Source organism: Pinus tabuliformis, chromosome 7 (assembly GCF_031772625.1).
Source record: "Pinus tabuliformis cultivar Carrire ecotype Pingquan chromosome 7, CPIR1, whole genome shotgun sequence".
Lineage (NCBI taxonomy): Eukaryota > Viridiplantae > Streptophyta > Pinopsida > Pinales > Pinaceae > Pinus > Pinus tabuliformis.
In genome coordinates this window covers 86881982-86899950 of record NC_142293.1, presented here as the reverse complement: position 1 = coordinate 86899950, position 17969 = coordinate 86881982, and the positions used below count along the sequence as shown (strand labels likewise).

The 17969-nt window shown below is 39.8% G+C and overlaps 1 pseudogene; it reads right to left on the bottom strand.

Moving 5' to 3' along the window:
• Nucleotides 1-6997: 6997 nt before the first annotated feature.
• LOC149245378 (large ribosomal subunit protein uL16 pseudogene) overlaps nucleotides 6998-17969 on the bottom strand; it is a 64358-nt pseudogene continuing 53386 nt past the window's right edge.

Here is a 17969-nt window from a genome sequence, read left to right as displayed (position 1 = left end):
ATTGGAGAAAGAAAGAATAAGGACCCATAGGTGGATGCAAATAGCAAAATCCAGGGGAGTTGAGGATATTGGCCATATGGAGAATCAACTCAAAGAAATGGGAAGAGAATTAAGTGTTGTTATACATAGAGGAGCAATCACAAGAACTCACCTTGAAATGGAAAATTAATTGCTAAGAAGACAGTTGTAAGAAAAAGAGACACAATTGGCATGCATGGCCAGCTGGTCCATGGAGGCACTGCAATGTAGAACACCAGCAAAATCGTATGATTTATACCTCAAGGAAAAATGGCTACAATTTCATATAAAGACTTTGGCACAGAGAGGCACAATGCCTTTTCAAGATTACAGACAGTTTATGGACATGTGTGACCAAAGCTCATCAGAAGACAAGGCAAAAATAGTATAAGTATATCTGCATAACATGGCCCTCATAGACATGAATGTGTGGGATCCCAATGCTAGGCTAGGGGACTTGCAACTAATGGCCATGGCCTCATGGATGAATCATGAAGAGTTAAGGGAAGCAAAAATAAGAAAGTTGATGATAAAGGAGTAGAATGAGCCCTTAATGATCAGAGCTAATCCATTAGATCCCATGGCACTCATCAGAACACATAACCTACTTGCAAATAATCCCCAAATTGCCCCTAAATATATCAATGATCAAGCTCAAGCCATTACACATTTTGAGGATATGGAAAGGTTACTTGGGGATGACTGTATTCATGCTTATATGAGGAGGTGGAACACCCTACCACACAATTTGCAGATCGGGGAGTATCACTCCGCAACAAGAATGAAGGAGGCATTAAGGAGAGTGCCACTGTATAAGCGCTCCATGCATAGTTTGAAGGTCAATTGGATTGGCCTCAAATTTAGTCCCCCACTACTACTAGGCATGATAGAAGGCAGAAAAGAGGAAGAAGAAACAACAGTGGGAAGAGGTAGACAGAAAGATAAGATTCCATGACAAAGAAGAGGAGATCACATCAGAAGTATGGGATGTTAGGGAGGTCACCAAGGCCATCAAAGATGAGGAGATGGAATAAGTTGCTCAAAGGATGAGAAACACCTTCAGTAGGGGGGTGATGATGAGCCCCATAAATGGGTAATTATATGGGCTCATTTTGCCTCCTAACATAGTTAAATCAACCATTCTCTTAGCTTATTTCATGTTTTTTTATTATATTTATGCTTATGGAGTGAGTTGGGTTAGTTATGATGCCATGAGGTCTAATATGTGTTTAATGCAGATTTTTGGTGAATTTTGAAGACAAATTCAAAAATTGAATGGAAAATTGGCAACAATAATTCGAAGTGGACAAAGGAGAGGATTTATAGGATGGAATCCTCCTCATTTATTACTCCCCACTTCAAATTCTCCTTCATGCAGCTCGGAGCACAAACAGCCAAATCAATGCACTAGGAAGCAGCCGAGCAAGTGGAGGATAACTTATGTTTATCTCGAGTTTTGAGATCCAAGCCTCACTAATTTTAAGGAAGGTTTTGGGAGCTTCAATTGTATAATTATAGAGGCCTAAGACCTCACTAGGTCAAATTTTTGTTGAATTTTTGTTGCGTTTTTGCTCTGCTCAACTTTGAGCTTACTTTTTGTGACAGTTTCATGTAATCCTATTACTATTTTGATAACAGAGATGAGATTATTCTTGAGCTAGCACTAAGTTACCTCAAATGGCTGAAGCTCTTGGGTTAGGACCCAATCCAAGCATCCAACCTCCTCTTTGTTTATATTTATATGTTCTGTTTCATTTTATAGACTAGTTGATGTTAGATGAATTTCTTTCTTGGTTAAGAATAGGTTGCTTTTGGTGATTTAGAAGGTTGTTTCCATTTGTGTTTTCTATAGAAGGTTAAGCAGTGAAAGAAAGAAGATACAAAAGGCCAACAATAGTGCCTTGGCCTCCTTTCCTCCCTTTGGGACCATGAACTGAAGCCAAGACCCTCTTGCTGCCACAAAAACACAGATTTTCCTTCTCCATAGGATTTTTAGCATTGCAGTTTGTTAGAAGGTTAATGCTTTGCTTTAGATCTCTTTCACCAAGATCATTTCTATCTTTAGAATAAGTCTTCTTCCATGCTTTATCTCATTATAGCATTTCTTTCCATAGTTCATAATGTAGAGTAGCTTGATGCAAAATTCTATTTTTTTGATGTACTTAATTTCTTTGCTTTCTTGATTTCATTGTTTGACTGTCAGTTCTTTTGCAGCATATTTCTTCTCATAGTAGGTTAGCCTATCAGCCATCACATTCTCTCCCTGATTTATGCTCTATAGGTCGCCCAAAGTTCACCTCAAATCTGCCTTAGTTTTCTGCGTTTTTCCATAGGATTTCTTCCTCTCTCCTGACCATCTTTCACTCTCCTAGTGATCCTTGGTGAACCCTAGGTGACCTAACACATCATCCCAGCCTTCATCTACCCTTTCGACCCACTCTCACACCTTCAAAACCTTCAAAACGGCTCTCAACATCCTCCTGTAGACCTCCTGTAGATCCTCTGTGTTCTCCTATAGATTTTCCTGTAGGCTTCTTTTGAAGGTTGAGTGTGTGAAAAGCCTCTAGAAGGCCACCTGAGACCTCCTAGGACCCATCTACACCATCCTACATCTCCTTAAACCCCAAAGTCTCCCTTCAACACCACCTATTCGCTTCCACCTTCACACACAATAAAATACATGCATGTCAATTTCACATACAAATAATAAAAATCCAGAAAGATTTACTTCTAGAAATAGCTTGAGTACATGTTGTTTACTTCCTTGAGTATGTAATGGAATTCATTTCATGGTTTTTATAGTGCTTTCTACAAAAATAGGATTAGTTGGTTAAGTAGGGTTTGCTAGGTTTACTTTACATTTCAGTATTTTTCCTTTCTGCAATTAGAGTAGCCTCTGCAGAGTAAACTTTCCTTTCTTTCATCACACATAAAGCTTCTTCTAGAATCCATAGAAGTTGGCTTGAGCTCCTAGTGATCTTGCGCCAGCTGACCAAGTGACAGCTTGTAGTAAGAACTAGTACTTGTGCATACAGCACTGTTGCTTCCAAGTTTTCTACGAACTACCAGGTTGATAAGAGTAAAGTAGGCAGCCCAGGAGTTGTAGCATTATTGCTGCAATACTGGTGCTCACCACCTATTCCACACAGTGGTGGAAGGTAAATTGTTGATCATTGTAATTTATGTTAATGATCTCATGCTGACAGGTGATGATCAGTTGATCAATTCTTGCAAGGAGGATATTGTAAGAGAGTTGGAGATTAAGGACATGGGGCTCATGCATTAATTTCTTGGCATAGAGGTATGGAAAGGAGATAGGGAATTGTTTGTGTCTCAGGGAAAGTACGCCAATGAGATACTCAGGAGATTCTGAATGGAGAACAGCAAACCCATGGAGACTCCTCTAGAAAGTAACTAGAGGAAGGAGGATGCTACCTCAGGGTAAGTAGTGGAAGCTATTGTTTACAGGCATCTTGTGGATTCATTCATGTACTTGGTGAACACACGATCGGATATGTGTTATGCATTTAACCATCTTATTCAGCGATGGATAGGCCTACCAAGCTATTTTGGAAGGTGGAAAATCATGTGTTGAGATACCTCAAGGGCACTTCTTAATATGGATTATGGTACAAATGGAAAGAGGGAGTGAATCTTCAAGGCTTCACCGATGCAGATTAGGTAGGGACTCCATATGACAGGAAGAGAACATCAAGAGGGATCTTCAATATTGGGTCAGTGGCAATTTCTTGGTATAGAAGGAAACAAAGATTAGCTTCACTCAGCTCGGCAGAGGTAGAGTACACAGCTATGAGTCAAGCAACATGTGAGGTCATTTGGATGAGGAAGATCTTGGTTGGCTAGTTTGGTGAGCAAATGGATCCAACTATGATTTACAGCGATAATCAAATTTGTATGAGACTCTCTGAAAATCTAGTTTTTCATGATCAGTCCAAGCATATTGATATCTGATATCATCATCTCAAAGATTGTGTATTTAGGTAGATTATGTTTTTAGAGTACATTCCCACAAAGGAGAAAAATGCTAACATTTTGACAAAGGCATTATCAAGATGTAAATTCGAGTTTCACAGGGATAGGATTAAGGTATCTAATAATACCTTCCTTGTTGAGAGGTAGTGTTGAGAAATGGCAATAAGTGTTATGAAACCAACTCTCAAAAAGATAGAAAAGATAGATCAACAACTTAGAAATCAGCCTCTTCAAGGCAACAACTTCCTTTACATTACACAAATGAACAATTCTTGGATGATACAAATGACAAAACATCCTTTCTATATATAGGAGTTTAAGGGGTCACAATATAATCAAAGTCGACATAGAAATAATAATATAAGGGCACAAAAATAACAATAGTGGGCTTCTATGTGACACAATAATAACAATATGGGGACAATAGGGGCACAAAAATAACAAGGGATACAATGACGATAGTAATGGCGGAATCAATAGTATTATAGGGACCTAACATGCCCCTGCCATTCAAAAAAGGGTTGTCCTCAAAGATTGAGTAGTTCTGGATGCTTTTGTATAAAATTCTCATCCTCCCATGTGAAATTTTCAACGGGTAAATTCTTCACTTGATGAGATACTCTGAAATTTATTGATTTCATAGCTATCGAGTTCTTGTTTAGAGACTACTTCAGGATCCAATATGATTTTTCCTTCTTCATCAAGTTCTGGCAATATTGCCCATAGGGCTTTGGATTGACATTGAATGGGTATGTTGTTAAGGCACTCCTTGTGATAGGTCACCAGTTCAAATCCCCCATGGGTACTTAGGTTAGTCTTAACTAGAACAAAAAAATAAAAAAAAGTTCTGGCAATATTGTTTGGACTAGGAGCTTGTCACCTATAACCTTTTTTAAGCATGAAACATGGAGAACTAGGTGCACTCGGGAAGCTACAGGAAGCTCCAATTTGTATGTCATAGTACCTATATTTTGCAACACCTTGTATGGACCATAATACTTTGGTGATAATTTATTATCCTTCTTAGCTTGCTTGAGGTACATTTGTTTATAAGGCTGTAGTCGTAGGAATACCCAATCACCTACATCATAACTTATTTCACTGTGATTTTGATCTACCTGTTGTTTCATTCTATTCTGTGCCAACGTGATTTTATCCTTTAAGAGTTGGAGAAATTGTTATTGATGCTCAATGTGATCTTCCACTGCCTGAACCTTATAATTTTCTCTTAAATATGATGTGATGGATGGTGGATGATATCCTAAAGTGCCATAAATGGGGCCATTTTTGCTGCAGTATGGAAGGAAGTGTTATACCACTATTCAGCCAGAGGAAACCATTTGACTCATTATGTCTGTTTATGAGATACAAAGCAACGAAGATATCCTTCCAAAAATTTGTTTATTATGTCAGTTTTCCCATCATATTGAGGATGATAAGATGATATATGAGCTAACTAAGTACTAAGAGAAGAAAATAATTTTGTCCAAAAATTTCTAGTGAAAATGGGATCTCTATCGCTTACAATAATATTTGGGTTTCCATGTAGCTATTGAATTATTTCCATAAATGTAGTACAAATTGTACTTGATTTAGATGGATGAGATAATGCACAAAAACGTGCATACTTAGTAAGTTTGTCAAATACCACCATGATAACACTCTTTCCTTCAAACTTGGGTAAACCTATGATAAAATCCATTGAAACCTCCTCCCCACATTGGCTTGGAATGGATAAAGGTTATAATATACCTATGGTCTTAATTGTTTCAAATTTATTTTGTTGGCAAACCAAATATTCTGCCACAAACTTTTGAATATCTGATTTAAGGCAATCCCATAAAAATTCCTTCTTAACCATATGGTAATTTTTTAGAAATCCTGAGTGCCCTCCTAAGGGAGAGGTGTGTAATGCCTGTTGGGATGGGGTCCCCTGTGTTAGAGCCTAGATTTACCTCAGGCTAAAAAGACAAGGTTCTAGGTCCACATCAAACCACGCTCAGTCTGGTAGCTAGCCCTCCCAGAATAGGAGAGGGCTCTCTCCGGGTCACGCTCAGTAAAAAAAAAACAATATGGTCTGAATGACTCAAAATGAATACTGATTTTAGGCTAGTAAATAAATATGAAAGAGGTAATTTAATGAATGACTGAATTTTCTGGGCTGTATGGGACAAAGGACAACATGAGCTGGGAAATTGAATGAAAGACGTAGAGTATTTCGTGAGGGAATATAGGTAGGAGGTTTAGCAATCAAATTGAAGTAATATGGAGTGGAAAGACTGTTGAGAGGTTGAAAAGGGCATAAACAATGAATCCTTTTCAAACATAAGAAGACACACAGAGGATGAATGCTTTTCTAGGCAGAGCAATAAACTGGATTCTACCTTTCTTACTTAAAAACATTCAACTGGAAATGATTATAAATGAACTATAAAACATTACAAGATACATATGAAACAGTAAGAAGACACATATGCCAAACTCATACCACATGAATCTCATGAATCAGAGCTGCATCTTTTCATTAATTCTCTGCCAAGATTGTACAGTGAAGCTCTGAGTTTTTCCTCCACACTACTCCTAGAACTCCAACCCTTTACAAATGATTTACAATACAATACATAAACTCAGAGGTGGGAAAATAGATTGATGAAAATAGGGAGCTGTTTCAACTAAAATCATGAAAATAGAAAAAGAGTCATTTATCTGTTCTAAAGACAAAACAACGTTACATTATTCCACTTGAAAATTTCTGATGACCAATGAAAAGGTGAAAATTGTAGCACGAATCTCATTGAATCATGACTGAGGACAAAAATAGGCAATCCGTTCTTATCTCTCTGCTGTGGTAGATATTCTTCATTCTAAATTTGGCTTTCGGTCTTTGACTGTTCACCTACCCTTTTTCCATTTGAATAAAAACTGTCTTTTAATAAAAATGGTTTTGAACTAAGATTTCGCCTTTAATAAAGGGAAAAATGTATTGTCAATGAATGATCCCAGCTGCAATTTTGCTAAACTCAACAATATCTCCTTCAATACCAGCGAACACATATGGATCATGATCTGGCTTGACATATGCCTGCCCAGGACATCGGTTGGACAATCGACTGTGGCAACCAAGCAAGTTGGCATGCACACCATCGGGAATAATTATGTTTTCAGACTTCCACTTCAAGTAGTCAGCTCCGATATACTTGGTGAACCCCCTAAACGATGCATATAACAATGAATTATTTTCTGCTGACCATAATTATCTGTCTGACAGGGAATTTGAACTTTGGCATGACGTGGAGCTTCTTGGACATGATTTGAGTGGTTGTCCCTCCATAGTAAAGGAGCACTTGGCCTATGGCCCCGTGTGCACAAGTCCCCTGCAGTTTTCCGAATGCTCCTCTCATACCAGTTTGAAGCCTCTCGGCTCTGGCGCACAAAAGCATCTTGTTAATACGGGGAACATGGAATGGCTACAGACAAACACACAGATGGAACGCGTCCTTTCTAGCGAACTTGGCCAAGCAATACGGGCCGCTTCCAGTGCCTCTCTCATTACATTATATTTCTCCCAACTCACCAGGCGAATGCAAAAAGGAAACTCGTCGGCTGCTCTTTTCTTGGCACCAACATCGTATATACGGATTTTGAGATTTGGAACACCCGACAGTATCGAGATTTCGGGTAGGGCTTGTTCTTAATCTGACGATAACATCTTGCTGAAACATCCTTTATAATTTACAACAGTGAGCCAAACGCCCGTAATGGAGATGAATCCTTCATGAATAAAAACAATGATACGACACACCTGCAGTTAGGGAGAATAGGAAATTGATTTAGTTTGAAATTTTGATGAAGCAGTGGTGAAAAACTGGCTTGTTAGCCCTGTGCGGTGCGCACACACCCAGTGCGCCACGCGGGCTGTATGTGCCACGCTAGTTGGAAAATACACAGTGGAAAGAGGCCCTGTGCGCCGCGACCTCCCAATGCGTCGTGCCTTCTCCCAATGCGCCGCGCGCACTCCAAACATACAGTCTCAGCTTTAAACTCACAGTTTCAGCTTCTTCACAATTCACCTTGGCTTCTTTACCCTGGAACATATTTTGGTTGGAACTGATGAAGTCGAAGAATCATTATCCATAGTCAAGTCCTCTCTGCATGGGAGGGAGATTTGCTGAGCTTCACTTGATTCTCTTTTCTTTGCAGACGAGGGGGAAAGGCAGGCACGATCTTTCCATAGCCTTTGAGGCGTTATGACCATCAGCAAGCCACAACCCATCATTTTCAAGCCTGATATGACTGACGCATTTGTTGGTGGTAACCTCCAAAAGCTGTCTTGTGAGAGCATGCCATTCATTTATCAATTGAGCTATAAAGCTGAGAAGAGGGAGACAAATCATGAAAAATCCAATATTCTTATGGTCAAACGCAGCATGATCTGCAGCCAGAAGGACCAAACACAAAGAAAAAAATCCTGCTTCACATGAAACAGAGATGATCTCCAAAAACTGAATTTGCTTCTCCATGTTTTCGCTTCGGTTCTCTGATGTTATTTGGCATGCAAATGAAATGTTGGAACACAAAAATGTCTCTTATGACAGGGATTTGATTTTTGACTTGTGCACACCCACTTTCTAAACTTTGGCACTTTTGCATTTAATACAACTCTATCTTTTGGTTTCCTCACTGATTTTCTGAGCTTGAATGATGGATTTTCTCGGTTGATTTTTGCAGGGATGGTGGCATCGGATTTCAGCAAAAAATGACCAGAGGCTGTATTTGAACATTTTCAACCAAACAACATTGAAAATATACATGCCAATTATTTCAAAAGATGAAAAGACGACTTTTTCTTCAAAACATGGTTTTGAAGAAAAGTCATGATCAATCAGTATGACAATGAAATTTTCAAAATGAAAACATATTTTGAACCTCCCTCTGGCCTGCTGGTATTATTGGACATTTTTGAAGAACAAATCGGCTAACCCTAGACTTAGTGACTGAAATGACTCTTGCTGACCTAGTCATCAAACAGGACTATAAATGACTTTAAAATTGATTCGACAAACAGACCTAAACTAGAAAGATAAGGCATGAGGGGAATGAATAACAAGACCCTCCTGTCAGATTATGGCATGCCCCTAGTGGAATGAAACTGAGTGAATCAAGCCAGACACCTAAAAATGAAATGCAATAAGAGAAATGGTCTCTGACAGAGGGATGTAAAGACCAACTCTAACATTGGCTCCAATGGGGATGGTAGCTTCCTAGAGGTGCCAGGAATGGCAGATCTTTGGGAGAGCAGAGAGTGCCTTCATCCATTGGGCTATGGAGTCCAAATCAACACCAGACTGTTAACTGATTTATTAACTGAAAATTTGACTCAAACTAACTCGATGCAAATTGAAATGACTAAAAAAAACTTGACTCTAACAAATTAACTCAAAATACTAAGACCTGAACTTAAAACTTAAAGCTTGGTGGTAATACATGACCACCTGTGTTTCTTACAAGACAATATACCATCAAACTATATCAAAATTCCAATGTAACCAATCAAGCAGATGCCTTCTTGATTGATTCTCCTGATCATATCTCTTGGTCAACAATAGATACTTGTAACTGGGCATCCAAAAACATAATTGACCATGATCTCTTTCCTCACTGAATACTGCAATAATCACCTTCACTGTTGACTGCAACAGATTTGCCAGAGGATCTTGAAAAACATGAAGATTTACCTCCTGCTGAAGAAATAAGGTGTCCTTTTCTTTTGATTCTGAGCTTCCTTCATAATGTACTTCAGTAAAAGTATGTTCCTGGTCCTCAAAAAATTCTGAACAAGTAGATGAGCAGATCTCCTCTTGGAAAAACATTTCAAAACATGAGACATATGAAGAAGAATATGAAAGGCAATCCTCAATGTTCTGATCTCATGTAGTGTGAATATTATTTTGATCATCTTCATATGATATGACAGCCAAATTCTCAGTACATTCATCAATCATAAGAAAAGAAACTTCAGATGGTTCTTGATACTCAAATATGACATTTCTATCATCTACCAATGATTCATCCAAGGAAACTTTTGCACTTACTTGAACAAAGATCTCATCTTGTTGTTCATGAACTAACTGGATTACTTCTTGGGAGACTAAAAATGACCTTTCTGCCACCTTTTGCACCCACAGGAAGCAGTCTTGGGAGATTGAAGTTTTGGAGGGGAAAATGACATCCAAATTCAGAAATTCCACTTGGATTAGAAAGTGGACAGGAAAGAATTTCCAACGAGCTATCTTGGGCTCAATTTGGACTTTGGGAAGTGCCTCAAACTCAGCTTCAAAGTTGTGCTACGCATACAGGTTTTAGGCGCGGCGCATAGAGGATTTTTGCCTATTTTTCACTCGGCACCACAAAAATTCGCCTAGTTTTGACTAGTTTTACTTTTTGATGTAATTATTGATCTATCTTGATGTAACTTGATGAATTTGATGTAATTTTGGCACATATTTACTTGTTCTAGAAGATCCATTCACTAAAAAGTGAAAATTTAATGAATGAATCAGTTTCCTATCATATAGAGGCAAGTTGTTCTATTGCCTAGATTTGAGTCCTTTGTTTAGAATTGGTTGAAGTAGCTCCTAGAATGATCAGCGCGACTCCTAGAGGCAAGGGAATGGGTTGGGATATTATATATCATGTATTTTCTGAGTCATTTTCAGGGTTGGACACTTGGGATTGCTTGGCACATCATTGTACATTCTATCTCTGCATTTTTGGCTAAGGAAAGACCAGGGTTTTGCAGCACTTGTTGGGATCCATGTGGCTCTGTGTTTTGATGGTGTTTTTCTCTATGTACTTGTAAGTTCATTGATGTTTATGTGTATCATTCTCCCTTCTCTTTGCTTCTTAAATTAAACAAATGAGTGATTAAGGTAGAATTCACTGGACTGTTGTGCTCTGCCTTGAAATTTTGTTTAATTTTCAATGTTTTCATCTGTTTAAGGAGGACTCTTGAGACTCTCTTGCCCTCCTTGGCTCCTCACTAGTCTGATCCATCCATACATTCAATCTAAAGCATCAAAATGATTGCCTTCCTTGCCCCAATCAGAACTCTGCAAAAATTTGGCCTCATCCCCGGACCCAAATTTGCCTTTCCCTATTTCCAACAAAAAACCCCCAAATAATCAAATAAAATCCTTGCACTTCATACCTAGCCTAAGATTAGTTTTTAAATCAGTCATCTCAAGCCCCATCGATTATCTTTTGCTAAGACTGACCCAGAGAGAGCCCTCTCCTGTCCTTGTAGGGCTAGCTACGAGGCTGAGCGTGGTTTGATGTGGACCTAGAAGCTTACCTTTTAAGCCTGAGGTAAATCTAGGCTCTAACACCCTGGGTCAATTTTGGGGTTAAAATAACCCAAGTTTTGATACATTTTTGTAACTAATGTAAAGTCTTCGCGATTTGTGGATACAAAGCACGTAGATGAGTAGGAATCAAAGGGGTTCAGCCCCTTGTTTTATGTAAATTTTGAGTCAATTTTGAGATTGACCCATGGTCCGTGGACCATGGAATTGTATGAAAAAGGTTATAAATAGGTGTGTCTTAAAGAGTCTAAGCCATGCCATGTTTTGGATAGTGATGGATAGGCAATAATAGCGAAGAGAAGTGGATCAGATAGGGGAAGAAAGTCTCTGCAGTTGAGTGCATAGAGGCCTAGGCAGAGTCCGCAACTGAGTGCGCAAACCCCTACAGCGAAGTGTGCAGGGTAGTTTTGATTCTGTAATCTTGAATTGAAGATCAATAAAGACAATTTCTGAAGAATTCTTACATATTTATGTTTACTTCTATCTATGATATATGCTATCAATGAATGATGTGTTTTACGGAATATTGATTGAATGTTGTGTGATTCTGTTGAATAACTCTTAATGATGTATGCAATGAATACTTAAGTAATTTTGTGAAGACTTTGATGAATCCTCAGATGTTTATTAATAACTTAAATAAACTGATGCGAACCCTAATTTAAGACTGCTTTCCGTTGCGCATAAGTAGATAGATTGACAGTTCAAGCTTCGCAAAGACTTATCGTAGACCTTCGCGAAGGTCTGAAGGTTGTTTAACAGAGTTGCAATAGTTTGACCTAGGAGTGTATTGATCTACGTGAAGGTAGATCTGAAGTGCCAAAGGACATCACACTAGTCTCTGGATGCAGAAACTTGGTTCTTGAATCCCCCCATACTGCTTTGGGTGTCATAGACATTTTTGTGCCTTATAGCTATAAGCATGAAATGTCCATAAACTAGGGATCCTAAGTCCCTAAAGGTGTTGTTCCAGCTCCTAAAGAAACAAGGTCAAAAAATTACAGCTTCTCCCAGAAGTTCTCCACCAGAAACTGCTCAAAACTAGTCAAAACAGGATCATTTGAAGTGCTCCACTAGTTGGCTGCGTTGCAAAGCACCCAAATACACTAGCTCGGTGCGTTGCAATGCAGTTGAATGCACTACCAGGGTGTTTTGAGCAGGAAATGACAAGTGGCAGAGTCATTCAACGAGGTCGAGAGACAATGGAAGCTTCCAGAATCTTCTCCAATGACACTTGCCTCACTGAATTCGACCAGTGATGAGTAAGAGGCTCTCAGTCTCCAAGTGGAAGCAAGAACTGACAGAGAGAAGCCACTAATCAATTCAAGAGCTGACTCATCCTCTTTGCATACATCTATATATGGATCCCTGACCAAGAGATCCAGACGCTGGAATTTTGTACATTACAGAGAATTGTTGTTGGTTTTGTGATAAATATAAGAGTATTGGGTGATTTATGATTTGTTGGAGGTGAAGAAGGGATTCTAAGCTGGGAGGCTGATGCTGGATTAGGAATCATCGGTTGTAACGCCTCCTAGATCTTCTTGTTTTATCAATAAAACTACTTGAGTTTCTCCTACATGCTTGTATATCTGATGTGTGTTATATTTGTATGTTTAGCTTAAATCTGATCTTAAGCTTTTTATGAACATAAATCTATGTCTTTGTGTATTTTCCCTCTTCTGTGAACTTGCAGGAACTTGGTGACGCTGGGCAAGTGAGGGAGCAGATCGGTGGAAGCTGGCAAAGAGAGGATAGATTGGATCGAACAACTAGCGCAAGACACAGGTCAGTTCATCTTAATCATCTTCGTTTATAGTTCTTAAAGGAGAATACAAGAGTAGTTTTCCTTGTTTGTTTATGAGGTCACTGTCATAACCCAGTGGGATAGGGTCGTTCTGAATAGACACTTTTCCCGAAAACAAAATGGCGACTCCGCTGGGGATCGTGTCTAGTTAGTTTATTTGTGTTTCTATTGTTGTTCATCTCATAAACTTAGGAGTGGCGAATCAAACTACATTTGCCATTTACAAATGCAAAGTAGAAATCTACTACTCTAGTCCATTCACTAGGCCTGTTTATGATCTGAACAGTTGAATCACAAATGATCTGATTACCCTTTGTGATAGCTCTCAAACCTCTTGTAAATAAACCCTCTGTTTCTGCACAATTGATTGCTTTTACCCGGCCAAAAACCATAGATTAAACTGCAAACCGTGACCCAGAACCCAGAAAGAATTCTCGTTTCTGCTCCAGCGCAGGCTCTGTGAAGAGACTCTGCATTTCAGCGCAGTTCCCGAGAGGGCTACCGGTGTTGCAATTCAGTTTCTCTATGTAGCAGGTGCGTTGATCAGCCTAGCCCTGCCTAACTGAGGTTCTTTGCTCACTTTTTCCAGTTTTGCCTCTGATTTTTGCAGCCTGTGATCGGTGTGTTTGTCTGTTTAAAAGCCCCTTTTCTTTGCCTTAATTCTGCCTCAGTTGTATAAAAGAAATTGTATTTGTTTTTGTGTATTTGTTACATCATTTACAGTTTCCCATTGCAAAAGTAAACTGGTCATACTGTCGCCCTTAGATCTAGATCTGTCGTAAGTGTCGTTTTGATCTTAGGAGAAAGTTTATTTGCTGTTGACAGTTGATTACGCTTTTAATTTTGCCTTTGGTTTGAATTTGTGAATTTCTAGTGTCGAAACAAGTCTTTACTTCAAAATCATAAGGTGTCGTAATCATCTCTACTTTTTGATTTCAAAAAGAAGTTTGTTTGTGTTTTTCACTTGAAATTGAATTCAAATTTGTACAACAACTTTCTTTTTAGGCATCAATATTTAGAAAGTGAAAAACAAATACATGCACAAGTGCATTTGCATATTGACAGTTTGTATGGCTTGATTTAGGAAAAGTGCATTTACAGTGTGCTCTTTGCTCTTTGAGAAAAGATTGTGTCTTTCTTTTCTCCTTGTAGCTAGGATTTTCATTGCTGAAAAGAGATAAAAGCTTGCTTATCATCTTTAGACTGCATTTTAGGAATTACATCTACATCTCGTGGTAAACCCAAAAGGCAAACTTCATAAGAAAGATCAACCTAAAATAAATTCAATGAACTTAACAACGCTTTGTAACTTAACGCACAACATCTAGAGGTCTAGGCTAGAGACGTATTCCGGCATCGTAAAGCCTGGTAACTGTTGTCCTCACTGTTGGTTGGGTGATTCCTCCACTTTGAGACGATAAGTGCCAGTACGGACTTGTGCTCCCACGTACCGTCGAGTATATATTGGGAGACCCCTATAGGCATAAAACCTTTATCCATAGGAAGCCGTGTCAGTTGCCCTACTGATCGCAATGCACTGAACACAGCATTCAGGAAGATTGACCGCCGTACCCTAAAAAGTATTATGCGGTTTTGCGATTGGTTTGGCACTCCCTCTACCTAGACCTCCAGAGCAATCCCTTTCGTTCCTTTTCAGACTCCTTAACGGAAAAGGTCCATCTGAGCACTTGTCACTTCAGGCTGATTAAAAATAGAAGGAGACTAGAGTCATCTTTTGTTTTTTCTCGACTCTTTAAAACTGAAAAAGCAAGTTGTGTCAAAAGCGTCTAAAATTCATTTAACACAGAAACATACTTTCCCTTTTATTTTACTTGATCGAGTAATCTGCAATCGTGGAAGAAAGTCAATTGAAACCCCGTCGTTCGCGGAGGCTTACGAGTCAACCGTCTTTGTCTCCAGAAGCGAAATCAGTACGGACAAAGAAGACTCGTTTAACCGGATCCAAATCTCCAATCAAAGTTAGAACAAGTGTTCCAACGACATTAGAGACTCCGGTTACTCCAAGAATTTCTGGAATCCCCGCCTCAACAGAAGAAGTTCGACAGCCACAGAAGGACAGTGATACTGATCCTAGTTTGAGAACAAGCACTTGTGTTACTGAACCAGTTCCATCCATAACCGGTTCAGAGAGTCTTACTTTTCAAACATCTTTCGCTGCCTCTTCGGCACCAGAAATATTTTACGGACCTGACGGTCTTCCCCTTCCACTTGGTCTGATTGCGATAGAGGAAATTGTAGAAGATCCGCAAGCAAGTACTCCAACACATTTTGGAGTCGGGGTCACTCTATTTCCTTCGACATCAGAAGTTAGTCTACCACCAGCGAAAGTTCCTGTAGAATCGCTAGGTAATCTTTTGGATAGACTACAAATGTCTGAACAACCGTCAACATCTAGGACTGTGTCTTCTGACACAGCGACGGCGGAACTCCCTGCTGTCACTCCGACAATGTTTTCCGGCATACCATTTGTCCCAACTAGCTCACAACCGCTAGAAGGAGTCCATCCAGGGGCTATGTCGACAGTCTGGTCCGTTCCTGTTTGTTCATATGGAATTATACCCGGAAACTCTTATGTTGAGTCTCAAAAAATTGATCCATTTAGAGGTCAATTTGGGCAGTCCGGTCCCTTGAGTTTTGGATTACCACCGTATGGGGGCCAGTACGCCCTTTCATTACCACCTCCGGGAGGATATCCATACGGGAGTTCACAACAGCATTCAGGTTATACTGGAATTACATCAAGTGGTTGGGTACCTATACTACCCCAACAACCAAGGGTTTTATATTCGATGCAACAATGCGTACCTGTGTCGAACATACCCACTACACCAGCTATTGTGACTGTGTCGCAATTTCAAGCACTGCCTATTGTGTGTCAACCTCAAGTTTCTCAAGTTGTAATACAATAGCCTATTGACCCTGCGACTAAACCACAGTCGCCAACTAGTGGGGCGACACAGGCCCAAACGGGTACAATTACCCCTCACCTTGGTCAAACGGTTAGTATCGGGCAACAACACATGGCTTCACAACCGTGGCTGGTGCAATACAAACAACCACAATTCCAACAAGTATACCAAGGTGCTGAGCAACAGATCTTTGCAAACAGTGGACAGCCGTACATTCAAAACGGTCAAAATCAACCATTTTATAATGGCCAAGTCCACCAACCTTACCAAACATATCAGCATCAAATGCATTATGCCGGTATGCAAAGAGAAACTGCTCAGGCGATTCCATCGTATCCTGGGTATGCTTCACCTAACCTGAATCAACAGTTACCGTTCGTGGCAACTTTAGAGTTACCTGATTTAAACCGGCTAACAAACGATCCAATTGCTTACGCCCCTTGGTGGCCAGCGATTCCACACAAACTTCCATCAGATATTCCTAAATTTAATGGAAATCCGGGTGAAGATCCATCGAATCACGTGATGAAATTTCATCTATGGTGTTCATCAAACACTTTAAATGATGATTCGATAAGGCTTCGCCTTTTTTAGAGGACATTAATAGGTCCGGCAACAAAATGGTACATTGAATTGCCTAGAGCTTCGTTCGACAACTTCAGAACCTTAGCCACAACCTTTTTAACCCATTTTCAATTACCTATAAGGTATGAAACGGGAACAGAACTGCTTACCAACTTTAAACAGACAACAGCCACTCACATATCTGATCATATACATGAGTGGCGGCATCGTCGTAGGATGGTAAAAACGTACATTCCCGATCAGCTATTAGCTAAATGGTTTATCAAGTCATTACTGCCTTCCATCATGGAAGATGTCGCAAAGGGGGGAGTCGTAACAGAAGAGCAAGTGATTGCTCGTGCACAATATCTGGATTTGATTTACACTCAGTCCGTCATGCTCTATGACAAAACACCTGACGCCCCTAGACCGGAATCCCCGATTCCTCCTCCTCCTAAATCAAAAAATGACTCTCATGCCGGCGATGGCGTGATTGGCACGACAGATGCGAAATCGACAAAGGCCACATCCAAAAAGGCCCGTAAGGTTTCAGGTCAAAATGCAAAAGATGAACCTCTTGCTTCGGAAGTAAATGCCATATCGATAGATAAAGGCAAAGAAACCAAACAACCAGGAAGCAAGAAGAAAGGAAAAGGGAAGAAGAAGAAATAGGATGAGCAATCTCCCGAAAAATCTTCTTCAAACCCTCCTGGAAATAGGAAACCCTCTGCAGGATGCATGATATGCGACGAGGATCATTGGACAAGAGAATGTCCATACAAAGCTGAGCTTAAGAGATTCTTTAAAAGTTCGAAAACCTCAGCAGTGTTAACCGATCCATTTCCGAATCCAGGAACAAATCTGGTTGAAAGTGGAAATGCTTCCCCGTCTCAAGTGCTAATTTTGTCGATTTCGAAACAGCAAAATGATGCTTTGATTTCGACAAGGAACAAAGATTACGGGAATCCTCAGCTGTCGAACAACAAGGATAAGGATCAACCAAGTAGTTCAACAACAACTTCGACAGAAGTTGTACCACTCACCATCCCTGAATTGACAATAAAACCGCCAAAGGGATTAGTACACAAGTCGACATTTAATCCTCACGCTAGAGCGGCGCAGCATTATAACATAGTGGAAGATTTGGCCCAATCGCCATCCGCTATGTCGACTCTTGAAGTACTACAAAACTGCCCATCCCAAAGGTAGGCTTTGTTATCCGCCATTGGTGGGATTGATCCAAAGGATTCCAATCTTGTATCCTTTGACCACAAAGGGTACGATCCTCAGTTACCA